The following is a 15882-nucleotide window of genomic DNA, read 5'->3' on the forward strand; positions in this document are numbered from 1 at the left end:
AATACTTGGTCTATATCTGCTGTGTTAACAATTTGTTAATAAAGGCTGCTGAAATTGTATAAAGTTAGATTATGAATTTGTGGTTAATTAATATCTGATTATTTAATCTTTGGTTAAGATAATCTTTTTTTTTTTTAGAATTGTATATCAATATTGTGAATTTGTTATTCTTGTATATACTGATTGGTGTATGGTATTGGCTTTAAAGTGGAGCTAAGCAAAGGATTTGGTCTACTAGGGGAGGGTACTCCTCCCAGTGTGGTCAATGTGGTTACCACAGGCTCGAGTAGAGCAGTAGGTCTAGGGGGAAATCCTAGTTACCTAGGTTTGGATACTCCTATGGGGGGTTCCAGGGTAGATATTGAGAAGTTTGATGGGACAGGAGACTTTGGGATTTGGAAGAGAAAGGTCCAAGCTTTAATGGTTTAGCATAAGCTCTTAAGATCCATAGATGACCCAGTTGCTTTCTTTGAAAATATTGACCTAGTCTTGAGGACTGAAGTGATGGAGAATGTAATTGGTTGCATGCTCTGGAACATCACAAATGGGGTTATCAGGTGTCTTGATGATGAAGACAATACCCCTATTAAAGTTTGGAACAAGCTTGAACAAATCTTTCAGAAAAATAATTTAGGCAATAAGATTTATCTAAAGGAGAGATTGTATGGGTTTAAGATGACCCTACAATCAGCCTTGACAAGAACCTAGATATGTTTAAGAAGTTGATTCAAGACTTAGCCAACACAGGAGAGAAGACCAAATTGGAAAATCAAGACTTGTCTATTATCCTATTGAATTCACTTCATAATGATTATCTTGTTGTTAAGAACTCAATTAAATATGCTTGTCAAAACATTTCCCTAGAACAACTGATTGATGCCTTAAAGAATAGGGAGTTAGAATTATTAGCTTCTGGTAAGACTAAGGGCAGTGGGAGGGAGACCTAAAGGGAGGGGTAAAGTATATGAAAATCATGAAAATAACAACAAGAATAATAATGGGAACAACAAGTCTGATGCAAACCTCAAGAGGTGCTTTTATTGCAAGAAAGTAGGACATTTTAAGAAAATTTGTTTTGCATATAAGAGGAAACTGCAAGAAGATGAGACATCTAACAATAATGTGCCTAATTCTGGTGAATTAAATATGTTTGAGGTCTTTTGATGACCTAGGTGCTTTCTGTTGTAACATAGACCTTGTTTTAAGACCTGGTTATTTGGGTTTTCATTGGATGCATACTTTGGTTTATCTTATTTTGTTCCTTTGTTAAAAGGAGGTGGTCTATTTATCTTTAAGGTAATATGCTTGTGTAAGGAAGTTGTTTATTTTCATAAATCTGAGACAACATGTTTTATACCTGTTTTTCTATTGGTTAAGATATGTCTTGTTGTGTGAGAATTCTTGACCAATTATGATAGTGTTGGCATGTTCACTACAAGAAAATGGACCTACAGCGGCATTTTGGAAACGCCGCCAAATGTTAAAAAATGCTGCTATAAAGCTTCCCCGGCGCTTAAAAACGCCGCAAAAAATGCCGGCAAAACCAATGCCGAATTGTTATAGCGGCACTAAATAGAAGTGACGGGGATGGTCACTTACGACGGCACTTTTAACGGCGTTTCCTAGAAACGCCGTCAAAAGTTCTTGTTGTGGCCTCTGTTGCAGCGTTTATAATAAACGCCGTTAAAAGTGCTGCTGTGATACGTTAATTATGCCGGCATTTTGTAAAACACCGAGATAGGTTTTTTAAATTAAAAAAAAAAAATCGTTCCAAAAAGCCAAATTCAATTTTACAAATAAATATTCAATTCCATCAATCCAAATCCAATTTTACAAATGAAAATCCAATTCCATCAATCCAAATTCAATTTTACAAATGTAAATGAAGTCCATTAGGTTAGATCCCTTGACAGTTTAAGTGGCCTAGGAAGAACTACATTTAAATGGGAAACTCTGATGGTGAGCATAAAATTAACAGAATCAAACTCTGATAATGCCATATGGTTATCACAGTTCAACGTTTTTCTGTTTGGAATCTTATGATCAACATGACATCATTGGCATATTTCATCACTCACGAGCTACATATAAATGATCCATCCGCCAGATATGCTACTGAAAAAGTACCTGTGCAGCTTGTGAAGAACCCAATGAGATCCCAGGGACATGTATCATCAAAAAATCTACTTAAAGCAGGTTTGCAGTGGACACTGTAGAGAGATCTATCATCAGAAAAAAAAAGTTTAAAGTCAATCATATTAGAAGTTCCTTCCAGGGAGATCCGTTTCATATCAACAACATTCTAACAAGTAGGCAATAATATCAAGTAAACCAGAAAAACTTGAATACAACTAATACCAGCAAGCGATATTTCAGAGAAAAGATTGAAACTGAAAGAGACTCACATAGCTGGAATTGGACATGGACGAGACATCTCTGCTTACTAATGCATGGATGGGTATTCAAACTCTTCCGTGTGATGATAACTTGAAGTCACAATGAAGACTCAAGATTGGATAGATTCCCTGCAACTCCATTACCACTAGTTACTACTGACCCACAATAATTGCAACAGCCAACAATATCTCAAATCCCTTATCTTCTCTAGGGAAAAGCCACTGCAACTAGCAGCTCAATGCAGTCACAAGGCACTACCCCAGCCACAAAATTATAGCACGGGAGCAGAGAGAGAGAGAGAGAGAGAGAGAGAGAGGGAGTCAATCTTGACGGGTAGTAGATAGAAGGTGGTGGGTCTGTGACAGGATTGGGTGACTTAACCCTAATGGCTCAAGGAATTTGACTTTGTTTGCTCTCTTCTTGTACTTTCTTGCATGTTTGGATTGGGTGATAATGGCTCCAGGAATTTGACTTGGTTGCTTGTTACTTGCTTATTAGGTATTACTCTGTTCTTGTGCTTTCTTGCTTGTTTCGTAGTTATCCTCTCTAGTTGTGGTTTTGTCATCTACTGCACACTAAACAAGAGAGTGTATTCAGCACAGAAAGGAAGAAAAGATGAAATTCATGCCATCTTAAAACCAGTAAACTTACGATCCATAGGTGAAGGAAAAAAAACACGGCTGCTGTCTGGGTAGCAAGAAGTTGCCAATGAAATTGAATAATCCTGATTCTCATCTTTCAGATAAATCTTTTTGGATTTTTATATCATCGAAGGATAAATTTTCAGATCCCATTTCATTGGATCCCACACGAAAGCAGGAGCAACAGCCAAGTTCTGTTCGAAGCACATTCACATGAACAGACAACAAAATGGTTAGCCAAATTTTTAACAGGATTTGGGGAAGGAATGAAGATGGCATTCATGGGATTATCTACCTACCTGAAAAGACAACCAACAGTATTCTGTAACATCATACACAAAAATTCTAGCACGCTTGATGAGATTCATGATGTGCAGCAATAAATTTACTTGATGAGTTCTGGGGTTTTGACTTTATAATCATATCATACTACTAGATAAAAGGAAAACCTCCAACACTTGTGGCACGTATTTTTTTAGACCAAAATACCCCTCCTAAATAGACAACCTTCTAAAAAAACCCGCTATTATTATTATATAAAAAAAATATATATTTTACTAGACTAAAAAACCCTTTCACAAACCAAGATACCCTATCGCTATGGGTTGCACACCATCCAAACAGAACGACAGTCAAGCACATGACTAAAGAATCCTTCCCTATCAAGATAACCTTCCTCTATAGAACTCCCTCTTTGAATACATACCTCCCCTGCTCAAACTTCCTATCACATACCCACCCCTTTGCGATGCATCGATTGAATCAAGATGCATAAGTATCCCACACTATGAACACCAAAATGTTATTAAAAGAAACCTATCTGCACGGCAGCCACTCTTCCTTGCACTGGTTTCTCTCACCCATTAAACACACATCAACCTCACCACAACACAGAGGGAAGGCGACGAAAGCTTCTCAACGATGGCCGGACGATCATTTTCTTATAGGCTATATTGCTTCAGATATGCAAAACGTGGCCGAATTCCCGAGTAATGCCTTCCCTCACCCGGCGACATCTTTGTAAAGGCTGCTCAAATTCTCTTAGATCATATTCGTCCTGTAAACCAGGTATTTATGGATTCTCGGCTATGTTTTATTGTACTGTTAGTAAAAAAAGAAAAGTCTAACCCTGAAAGCATGGTTTTATTAGATTATATGTGGGTTTACAAGTTGCAGATATTGCTGTTGATCGCTGCAATTGCAGAACATAGGGGCAAATTCGGCTGAGACTTGTACCCATGAACGTCCTGTAGTCAATTAGTATCTAGGTCATACAAGTATCGTCGCGTTGCGAGAAATAATGGTGATCTGAATTTGGACGCTCATTTATTGAATTGGATTTAAAAAAAGGAGTTTGAAGATGGGGTGCTACCAAAGTCCAAGTGAAGATTAGACCGCAAATTAGAGACGCCCAATGGTCGTGGCTCTAAGAGACTCCAAACTGAAGGTGCCTTCCTCTTCTCATCCGATCCTCTCTCTTTAGAAATTAGTATATGTTTATAGGTTTTTGTTGCTTGTGATTCATTACTGATTTATTAAAACCATTTATTAAACGCACTGCCAAGAGAAAAGGGTACACAAGTGATCTAAGTTCCTCCATGGCATGAAATACCCTGTAAACCTTCAAACGTGAGAGGTGATAGTTGGTTAAAAGGTGTTAGTTTCTGTTGGTTTCACTTGTTTACCGTATATTGCAAACTGCGTGACATTAACCAATTTCAGGTCAACAAGCATGCCCTTTGTCAAAATTGCTTAGTTGAGCATGCAAGCTCTTACTAGAATCTGTAGGCAGAGATCTGCAAGTCATTGTACATCAGCACATCCTACAGCTGGCTTGTTGGCAATCATTTTCCAGTTGAGCCACTAACTTCAGATTTTTTGGTCAGATAGTAGAGTTTGTTGATCATAAGGATCATTGGACTCTTCATACTGGAGGAGAGTATCGAAGGTTTCTGTCTTCTCTAGATGCTACCATTTGAATGAGAGTATGTGTGGTTAGGGAGACTTCCAAACTGAGCTCACCATGTGTATTCCATTCTTCTTATAATAGTTGCATGAAGGCTTGTTTTCCACTCTTTGGGTTTACTGCATGAGAGGTTGCTATTCTTTGTTCCACAATTAGTTCATACACTCAAATTACTTGGTTTCCGTTTCCTGAAAAGAATCATAATATTATTCACAAGGGTCAATATGTGAGCATGTGTATGTGTATTCTGCATATTCCTTTCCTTCTTGAAATTTCCTAAAGAAGGGAAAAAATTGTGATGTTTTACGAGTAGTCTGTCTTAGTGTTTCGAGGGGTTCCCACTTTTAGGCTATACACGGAATATCTTTCGAGATTTCATTTGTTTTTTTTCTCCTTCATGCTGAAACAGCAAAAACATATCGAATCCCTCACACAATGTAGGCATCTGAACCAGCTTGAATTTCGGAATCCAAAGTCATAACTTTTTTTTTTTTGGTAAACAAAGTCATAACTTACCTCTTGTGGAGATAGAAGGAACATATACTGTTCAATAGAATTTCTCAAAGTTAGATATTCATTTTAGTTGAATTTCTCAAAATGGAACATAGCTTTTTAGCTTTCTCACATGTTGATATAGTTGTTTTATTTTCAAATTGTCAGTCAGTTATTTCTATTTTAAATGGTGGTAATCAACCCATTGATTGGGTGAGAATGAGTATTATTAGAGAAATTCAGCGGCTGTGTGCTAATTTCTCCTATAATGAATTAGGTTTATCAGTAGATCATCTAATACCGCTGCAGACACTCTTGCTCGTGGATCAAATCTCTTTGCTCTCTATAGATTTTGGTGGTTTGTCCCACCCCGGTTTCTTTGTGTAAATAATGACTGTAACTCCAGTTTTCTTTCCAGGGATATGCTAATATAAGGTTGTTAGTTTGTGGGGAAAAAATAAAAAAAAAAAAAAAAGAAACTAGAGTAGCCACTAAAAAGCCAGGGGAGAAGTTTGAAAACCAATAATAGATTCAAACCTCAATTAAAATTCAAAATACATTTTGGGAAAGGAGCATTGAGAGGGGGGGGGGGAGATCTTGAAAGATACTCTAAATTCTGCTATTTCATTTCATCACAAATGAAGTGTGATTGGGCCTAATTAGGACTTGCATGTCTTTAGAAAATGAGTTCAATATCCCATGTACACCATTTAGTTTCAAAAGAAAACAACTAATTCCTTGCCTTCTATAGTATCTAACTATCATGGTAATCAACATATACAAACTATTTTTGAATGTTCAGGTTTGCCAGGTCCAAAGTCTGCAGAAATGTTCCTCAATATTAACAACCTGTTGTTCGATAAGGTTTACTTCCAACCCGCAAATTACACTAATCATGTTAGCTTCCCATATTTAATTACTTCATCTATCACTCCATAGGTTCTGCTGATGCTAATCTATGGCATCACAATCCAACTCCTTAGAAGTTCAGGACCAACAGGCTCACCTACTGTGAGGCATGCTCTTTGTTGTAATCAATTTCTATTATTAGCTCCATCTTACAATCCAACAAAAGGTATGTTCAACCACTATTTTATTGTTGTTGTGCAATCCAGTTCCCCGTCGATCACAGTTGTCTCGCATAGTCTAGCGTATGCCTATGCCCATTCTCCTTCCTCCAGAATAGGGGAAGCATCCTCTGTTCAAGGAGGGGAGGATAGAATCAGACACGGGAGTGTACAGACATGTAGTGCTCGTCTTCTGTCTTGACAAACGGCCAACAGGACCTTCAACACAAATAATGGTGGTGGGGACATCTTCACTTTACTGCATCCAATTGGGCTACTAAACCAAACCTACTTTAGGAGTTGCAAGTTGGCTCTGCCACACTAAAAACTACATGAGGACTACTGGTTGATTATATTTGGTGCAATTGAGCTCTACCATCGGTTGCGAAGAAGTACCGTGACAATGTTGGATGCTCACGATTTTTCCGTTTTGTTGGGTTCGGATTGCTTCTCCACCTACAGCTTCAATACAAAATTTTGTGAAGTAATGTGTTGTACAGAAAGGGATATGAAATACGAAATTTGTAAAGTAATGAAATGATATGTAATTTGTAAAGTATTGTGCTGTTTAGGAAGGGATATGAAATACGTTGGCAGATGCCATCTAAATTTCTCATGTGGCATAATCAATAGACTTGTGGAAAAACATCTCAAACCATTCGAATATCAGCCTCAATTCAAAACAACAGCTAGGATTAATAACCAATAAAGTGACACCAACAGAAGGAAGGCGGTCAATTACGGATGACATCAACAGGATTAACCCCCCTTCTTAATTTCCTGTCCTAAAGAAAAGGCGCTTTGGTAAATCATCAATATTTCATTAATAAAGCAGTTGAATTCTTCATGGGAACATTTGCAATCAAATCAAGGACATTAACATGAACTTGATAATGTTGGAAGCGGTACACGTTGAACACAAGGTTATATTATTGGTCAAAAGAACCCCAAAACTCCTCCATTGCGTTGTGCAATATTCTCACTAATTATGCGTTTATATCTAATAACACATGCTTATCTTTTTACCCCTACCATAAGTGTCTAACTTAGTTCATAGTTGAAACTATGGATACATGCTGTTGAATCTCTGTACTATAGCTTAGTTACTAATCGAGCCTTTATTTAGAGGACTTACTATTGCCTCCACAATGCCGACACTGTTAAAAGGCCTTAAACATAAGACATGAAATGCCAAATTGACCATCTGTTAGAATAACTAATGACCCTTGTATCATAACTTATACTATCTCACCTCTTAATTTTTAAGAATATTTCTATCCCATGCTTACACTTTAAATCAAAGGATTGGTATTATATTGTCTAAGAACCACGTGCATCTGCACGTGACATTTTTCTAATTTCAATAAAAAGAAAATCTTGTATAGACAACAAGTTAATGAAGAAAATTGAAAAACTAACCTGTTTTTGTGAGAACCAAGCTTTGTAAGTCATAGTTGTGTTCAGTCCCAACTCATCTGCTAACTTGTGGATCAATGTTTAACTCCCCGTTAATGGTGTAACAGAATCTTGATCTCCACTGTAATGGCCATTAAATATATAATTAGCTCCAAGAAAACCCCGATTATTTCATCAAAGAAGATCATGTATGCAATCAAAGCAATGTGATGATTGAAGATTTGAAGTAGAGTGACTTTTAGGAGTGTTTTTACATCCCTCAAGTAGACATTTTCAGATACTCTTCATTCAACTGCACAGAAATTCACTTTCGACATTTAGTTCACCTCATGGCAGCCAAGCTGCTCGTGGGTAGAACTGATGTTGAAACAAAACATGATATTCAAGAGGTATTAACATAAATCAATATGTTTGGCTTAAGAACTTACCTGTAAACCATTACTCGAATCCCAGATTTGACAAGTGACCCAAGGATATGAATTGTTGGTATCTCTAAGCTAAGCATCTGGTATTGAACAACACTAGAAGCAACATTCTTATTAGAAGCTTGCAATATATGGGTAACATTTCCTCTGAATCATCAACGTCCAGAAAAACAGCACTCTTGAATTATAATAACAACTTTTATCAAAGATGGCATCAACATACAAGCTTGATTTTCAGCTCGATTTTTGCAGTCCAACTCTAGCAAGTACCTCAACGGCTTCCATTATCAGCTGTACAAATAAAATGTCAATAATTTATAACATAAAGAAACCAATAAAATTCATAAAGACATTTCACACTTACATAAGTGAGTTGAACCTTGTGAACCAAGCCTATCCATTACAAGTTGTGTTAATTGGGTCATTTCAAGTCGAAGTTGACTTTGATTTTTTTCCTTCTCCACTAATTTATGTTTGATGTCTTTGACCTCATTCTCCAACTTTTCAACTTTTAAATCCTAGCGGCCCCAACACAGACCTCTATGTCTTTGGGGATACCCTTGTATATGTTTTATTATTGTCCATGGTACATGCTTTCTGTTATTATATATACCAGAATTCAGGAGGCCCTTGGTTTTTAGCCAACCATGGAGCAGTCTATTGCTTATGTTCTATGGGGTCTAGCAGTCTTTTCCACTGACTTTTGCAAAACCTGTTTATCAGGTAGGTGAGGATGATTTCGGGTATATGTTGGCGGACATACTGAAACAAAATAACGTTGATAATTCTGGCATCCGTTATGACCCTGGTGCACGGACTGCACTTGCATTTGTTACTCTGAGAGCTGATGGTTCTGTTCCTGTTTTATTGTAAATGCAGGCAAGCATATTCCACTATGGCTCCATCAGTTTTTTTGCCTTGTGTGAATGATACTAGAAGATCTTCTGGAAGCCAAGAGCATATCATGTGTAGATTTTATATAAGGTTCAATTATGTCTGTCTGGCTGTGGAGGGAGAATTAGGAGTTCAACATCTATTTTAGTGTCCTTCCCTGTTTTGGAACCATACAGTCCCTGCTCCATTCGATCCAAGTTTGACACCAAACTTGGATTACATGGGCATCTGATTTCTGTTTGCTGCTACAGTTTCTAATCAGTATTCAAACATCAAATCAGTTCACAGTTTAGAAATTTATCCCAGATGAGCTACTAAGCCACAAGATATGGAAATAGATGATAATGATAACTTTGATGGGAAGAGAATTGAACATAATGAGAGACTTCAAAAGACAAATGTGAATATTGCTATTGATCTAATTCGACAATTTCTGCAAAAATAAAGTAACTTCCAAGCTTCTTTACCTGGCATGCCAAGACATGTTTGATCTTTGTTCCCTAATGATTTTTCTGCTGTTTATGGCAAATATACAATTATTTGTATGTCTAGTTCGTATCCACCATCTATTTGGCATGCAATCAGTAATCTCAGCATTTGTTTAGTGCTTCTAGGGGTTTAATTGAGTGATAGGTGTTTGAAGCATTACACTTCCCCACTTCTCAGGTAATTGCCTATTTGTATGTCTAGTTCGTAATAAACATTAATTTGCCATCCACTTTTAAAGATCTAATTAATTAAAGATCTAATGGAATCTCCTTGGAAATAGATTCCACCTAAGACTCAAATACTAAAGGGACTCTTCTTGTAAATAAAGACTACTAAGAGTCTATCTTTAAAGACGAATCCCGAAGACTCAAGAACTTATCTTTATCTCAAACTAGCCCCCTGACTGACCAAGAACTTATCTTTAACTGTCATCTTACTGTTGGTGGAGTTTCCCTAGCAGAAGCTCCGGCATTTAAGAAAGCCCCTGGTGGAGCTCCTGCAAATGTTGCTGTTGGGATATCAAGACTTGGTGGATTGTCAGCATTTATTGGCAAGGTGCATTTGATCTTTGGATGCTTAGGTTTTTTTTTCTAGACTGGATCCACATATTAGGAAACACATCACTTACTCATCTTTATGAGAACTAGTTATCGATGAAAACAAATTTAAGTTGTTCCTGAGTTTGAATCATCTTTTTTCAGAATACATACTCCAATAAGCAAGGCTTATTAGTTAATTTCAATACTAACCTAAACAGTTGCAACTTCTCTCATCCAAAATGAGGCTTCTAAGCAACATAGTTTGATCCCCTGTTCCAACATAACAGGTTAACTTGTCGCTCTTCCCCCTATCATACTTCTCATAGTGCTATTAGTTTAACTCAATTATGTTAAACACAATACCTGTATTTGAGATACAAAACTTCTATCCTTATCCAAGATGAGGTAGCTAGAGATCCAAATCAATTTCCCACTCCAGCAAGCTTGGAAGTAAAAAACAAAAAATCAAAAAGCTTCTCTAGATCCCTCAGCTAGCATCTCAAACCAAAAGCCATTTAAATTGGGAAGTTCCACTTATCATAAACAAGTCACTGCTCAGATATATATAAAATATTTCAATACCCTCCTTAAAAGCTTCTCTAGATATTTATTTATCCTCTACATCTATCATGTATCCATTCTTTCTACTGATGGACATTGCACATACGAACCCCTAACAACCAACGACATTATTAGCCTAAAATTAGTAAGCAACTGATCCTTAAGTTGGTGATTGGCAGAGCATATTACAAGAATAGAAGTGAGAATAAATTAAGTTTAATATTCCAAATATGATAACTAATAGAAAAGTAGATCAGAATGCAGCATTGGAAGCAAAAAACAAAAATCAAAAAGTCACATTGACCTGCGCTCTAAGCCTCTAACATGAAATTTCTCTTCAGTTTTGCTGAACACGTGGAGGGAAGAATTTGGATTTTGTCATTTAAAAGGAGAAATACAGCTCTCAGAGTAGTAAACATATCACACACTTCAACAACAAAACAAAACCCCAAAACAAAATCAGATCAAAACTAATATATTCTTGCTTGATTAATCACTATGACAACATTTTTTGAGACGTACAAGTCACTCTCATCATCATAATACTGAAGAATTCCTCTTCTGGAAGGGAAGTTTTCACGTTGAGTGCATTTGGAAGAGCAGATTTCCACAATACAGATATTTCAAAGAGACGCACATTCACTCCTTGCAAATGCCGCAGAGAGAGAGGGAGAGAGAGAGTGGGAGACTCCGGCGTGGTACCTGTGAAGCTGGCAATCGTTTTTTCTCCTCTACAACAAATCGAGCTTTTCATGAACAGCTGGACTGAAGGTGGAGAGTCGAGCAGCTTCTGCAGCAAAAGACGAGTAGTTTCTGCAGCGAGCGGAGGCCGCGAATGACTACAATAGGGAGTGAGAGAGACGATCTGAGAAGAGAAGAAGAAACCCTAAACTGAGAGAGACGACTGAGAAGAGAAGAAATCGAGGGAGCAAGAGAGACGATCGGAGAAATAACTTCGTGAGAGAAATATACGACATGAGAGAAATATGATATACCACGGCGTTTATACCAAGTATGATATACCACGGCGTTTCTACGAAACGCCATTAAAAGGCCTATACCAAATATGATATACGACGGCGTTTCTACGAAAACGCCGTTACAAGTCCTATATCAATTATCACCCGGCACATTTAAACTATGACCAGAGAAGAGGGTGAAAGAAATATACAATATACGACGGCGTTTCGCACGTTACAAATCCTATACTTTGAGAAACATACGACGGTGTTTTGCAAAAACGCCGTAAAAATTCTATACAACTCTGCAAAGAACTATATGATATACGAAACACCGTTAAAAAGCGCCGTGCAAAATGAACTACAACGGCATTTTTATAAAAACGCCGCTATATGTTGCTATACAACGGCGTTTTTTATGAAATGCCGCTATATGTCAATATACGGCGGCGTTTTCAGAAAACGCCGCTATATCCTTATCCAAAGTGCCACTGTAGGCCCATTTTCTTGTAGTGGTTAAGTATTTGTTGTTGTGTTGTACTCTCATGGATGCTTTTATTTGCATTGGTATACATGTCTGACTGAGTTTTGTAATGCTAGAGTGGTAATAGGTGGTTGTTGAGAGTGTTTGGTACAGTTGGTTACACATGAGGAAATTCCTATTTCACTTGGTATAGCATTAGGTATATTCCTAGTGTTTGGAGAGGTATAGTCTCCATGTTCAGCATGAGTGCTGGTTTTTTTTGGCACAGGTGTTGTCAAGTGTTTGGAGAGTTTGGTCTCCAGTGTGAGAGGTTTGTTCTCTAGTTCAGCATTGGTGCTGGTCTTGACATAGGTATTGTCAAGAGGGTGTGTCCTCACAGGTTGTTGGGGTTCACATGATATTCAGGGGATATGGTTTGTCAGCTTGTATGGTTTTGAGTGGGAGTAGTTATTGTCAGATTTATGGAGTTTTCTGGTGATGCGTCCAAAATCTGCTCAGCCCTTGGATCTCCACGTGATGTCCTGCAAAACGAAAGCGTCAGATGTGGCCCGACCGCTGGGGTCGGGAGTCCACCTTCGAAGGCTAAGTCAGTTGATGAACTTAATCACAAACGGCTCTGCTAGAAGCACAGAGCTAATGAATGAAGAAACGGGAAAGGTGATCTAGATAGCAGAACACTGATAGTTTAGGTCTATCAGTATGTATTTGAACCTGAGTCTCAGATAGTATTCTTTTTGATCGATTGATCCGTCCCTCACCTTGTATGGTAATGAGGTTTATATAGAGTGTACCTTCGAATCTCCTTCGTTGGATGCACTCGAGCCTTCTTCGGGTAGTCGTTAGATCTTTATCAATAAGATCCGTTGAGCGATAGACTTCTACTAGTTTGGGCTAGTAGAGGACTCCTGAGTTAACGGTTAGGTTATGCGATAGTTATCCCTTTGATGATGATTATCCGCAGCCGTCAGTTTGAGTCTGCTGTCATCAGGGTGATTACCCTAATCCATAAGTAAGATTAGGGCACGCTTGCGACCGAATAATCTTTCTTCTTCAAGCAAGCCATCTTCGGATCCGGTTCGCTCGGGAGCGGTCGGTTTTCTCCGTCTCGACCGGGGTCGAGGGTCGGACCAGGTATGAACCCGGTCAGATCATAAACTCTCCATATCACGAGCCCCCCAGACCAAGCGTTCGGTCGATCCCGAGGGCTTGGTTTTTAACTGGGTTCGTCGTCAGGTGATGATCTCTGCGTGCTTCATTAAATGTCATATCACATTTAATGCGGTGGTCATTTTTCCTCGAGCGTTGTGAGTGTAAGGCCACATGTCTTCGTTGCGATTGATCTCGTCGTGGCTCACGTCATCCAAGCGACGGTTTCCGAATGCCTATTTCGGATTCGTGAGTTCAAACTTTCAAAACGTCTTCGAATCTTGATCGTTGATTTTGAATCAATCTCGATCGTTCAGATTCCCGAACACTCGTGCGGGAGTTTTAAAAGCGGTTCGTTGTCTTCGTAGGTTTCATTCTTCCCGTCTGGAATTTGAACCTTTGTCGTCGCCTTGCGCCTTCCCCGCACTCAAGCTTCCGTCTCACCGAATCGGTAAGTTTATTGGTCTTTTCTTTTTGTAGTTTACTGAAACGAGTAATGGCGGACGATAGGGCTTCTTTAGTACCCCATGCTGGTGATAGCAGTGATGCTTTTGCCTCTCCTGCTCCCGAACAGTCGGATAGTGATAACAAAACCCTAACCGTCCTCTGGCAGGAGTTCGCTGAAGTTTCTCAAAAAGGTTTTGAAAGAAAAACCGAAACTTCCCCTGTCCTTGTTGAGTCTGGATCTTCCAAGATCGTTGATTCTTCTAGGCAACCTCAAACCTCCGGGTCCAATGGTGGGCCTAGCTCTGTTCCTTCCGTTTATAATGGAGAAACCCTTCTTTCAGCTGTCCAAGATTTTGACCTTCCTTCCTCCTATCAGGTTAGGGCTCCCCACCCTGATGAGAGGGTTGATTCATCCCTTTCGGGTGAATTTTCTCTGTACATAGATGCACTTGGAAAGCGGGGTTCGCTTTCCCTTTTTTAATCCTTTATTCTCCGCAGTTTTGAATCATTGGGAACATTTGTCCCGGAATGCTCCTCCCCAATAGCCGGCGTCTCATCGTCGGCTTCTTGGGTTTGTGTTTTGAGCTTGGCATCACGCCATCTCTTTCTCTTTTTGTACATTTTCATGTTCTTTCTATCTCCCATCCTCCCGGATGGGTCTTTCTTTCCAAACGCAATAAGGCTGAACTTGATTGGAGGGGCAGCATCCTTGTCAAAGGAACTTGCCCTTCTAATCACAAAAGATGGCGCGAACGATACTTTTTCTGTCGAGCGCCTCCATCAGATCTTAACTTCCCGACCGCTGGAGGAGGTTTACTTCTTCGTCCGAAAGTAACCGGGGCCTTCCCTTGTCCAAAGAAGACGAGGCGGCCATCAGGAAGATCAAATCCATTCCGTGGTATCAAGAGATACATGGATATGAAATGGAGTATAACTCCATCCTTCAAGATCTTGGGGCTTGGCTCATTGTGAGCTTCTAACCATCATCCTTTGATTTGATCAAGTGATATATCTTGAATTCGATTCTTGTCCTTCTTCTTTGCGGTGCCTCCCATAACGAACCCCGAAAGCCTGCGGGTGAAGGCCGCTAGGGCCGTTGTGACAGCCGAACAACGATCGCCCGGGGTCTTGATCTGCAGATCAAGAGGCTTCTCTTCCCTCTCCCGACCCCTCTTACAGGGGTATCAGGAATATCAGGCTTGTAGCTGATGCTTCGGGTAAAGGGAAGAAACCAATGGTGGAAAGGGCTACCGTCTCCTCCTCCGTCCGAACCAAGAGGAGGCATGACACAATTGATGCTCCCTCCAACAAAAAATCCAAAGCTTCGACGGGTGGGGAGGAAGTCTTCATCCCCCAGTGGACCCTGAAGATGACCGACAGGGTTACTCGAGATCCCGAGAAAGCTGCAGTGGAGCTCCCTCGGTCTTGCTCCTTCGATCGCCGGGAATTTGAAGCCCTGGATGACACCTCCCTTGTTAGTCAATCTACAAGGTAACGGTCTTCTTGCTTACTTATGTTTTCATAATTTCTTATGACTTCTTCCGATATCTTCCGTCTTCCCCGGGAATGCCTGTGTTGAGCTTTTATCAACACATGGAAGCATTGAGCCGGGTTGGTCGCACCAGCTCCTTGCTGCAAACTTGTGAAGAGAAATTGGCCAAGGCCAATTCCGAAATAGACCAGCTGACTGCAGCTACGGTGGAGCTGCAGAAAAAGCATGAGGAAGAAGTGATCTCCCTCAAGGAAACTCTTGAAGCTTCAAGAATTCGCGTCTCTGCTTTGCCGAGCGCGAGGCCGGGAAGCAAAAGGCAGCTGCCACGTTGTTTGGTGACAGCCTTGAGATCAAAAGTAGGGATCTCGAAGAACATCTGAAGTTGGCAATCCCTAGCAAGTCTGAGCATATAAAGCCAGACCTTCGGAAGGAGTGCATTCGGAAATACCTGAACAGCGTACCTTTCT

The 15882-nt window shown here is 39.5% G+C and overlaps 1 long non-coding RNA gene across 9 annotated transcripts; it reads right to left on the reverse strand.

The window, feature by feature from the left end:
* Positions 1-1720: 1720 nt before the first annotated feature.
* LOC149010125 (uncharacterized) lies at positions 1721-11841 on the reverse strand. 9 transcript variants are annotated; one of them, XR_016174485.1, is made up of 5 exons: positions 8408-11841; positions 7983-8100; positions 3049-3232; positions 2406-2972; positions 1721-2222 (listed from the first exon to the last, which is right to left on the reverse strand). It is a non-coding gene; the product is annotated as an uncharacterized LOC149010125 (long non-coding RNA). The 9 variants fall into 9 exon arrangements; XR_016174487.1 differs by having other exon boundaries at positions 1724-2222; positions 2406-3232; positions 8408-8695; positions 11410-11841; XR_016174484.1 differs by having other exon boundaries at positions 1725-2222; positions 2406-3232; positions 8408-8695; positions 11590-11841.
* Between the last annotated feature and the right edge of the window lie 4041 nt (positions 11842-15882).

The sequence above is a fragment of the Hakea prostrata genome, chromosome 7, assembly GCF_041222555.1.
Source record: "Hakea prostrata isolate BN-2017 chromosome 7, UWA_Hpros_2, whole genome shotgun sequence".
Lineage (NCBI taxonomy): Eukaryota > Viridiplantae > Streptophyta > Magnoliopsida > Proteales > Proteaceae > Hakea > Hakea prostrata.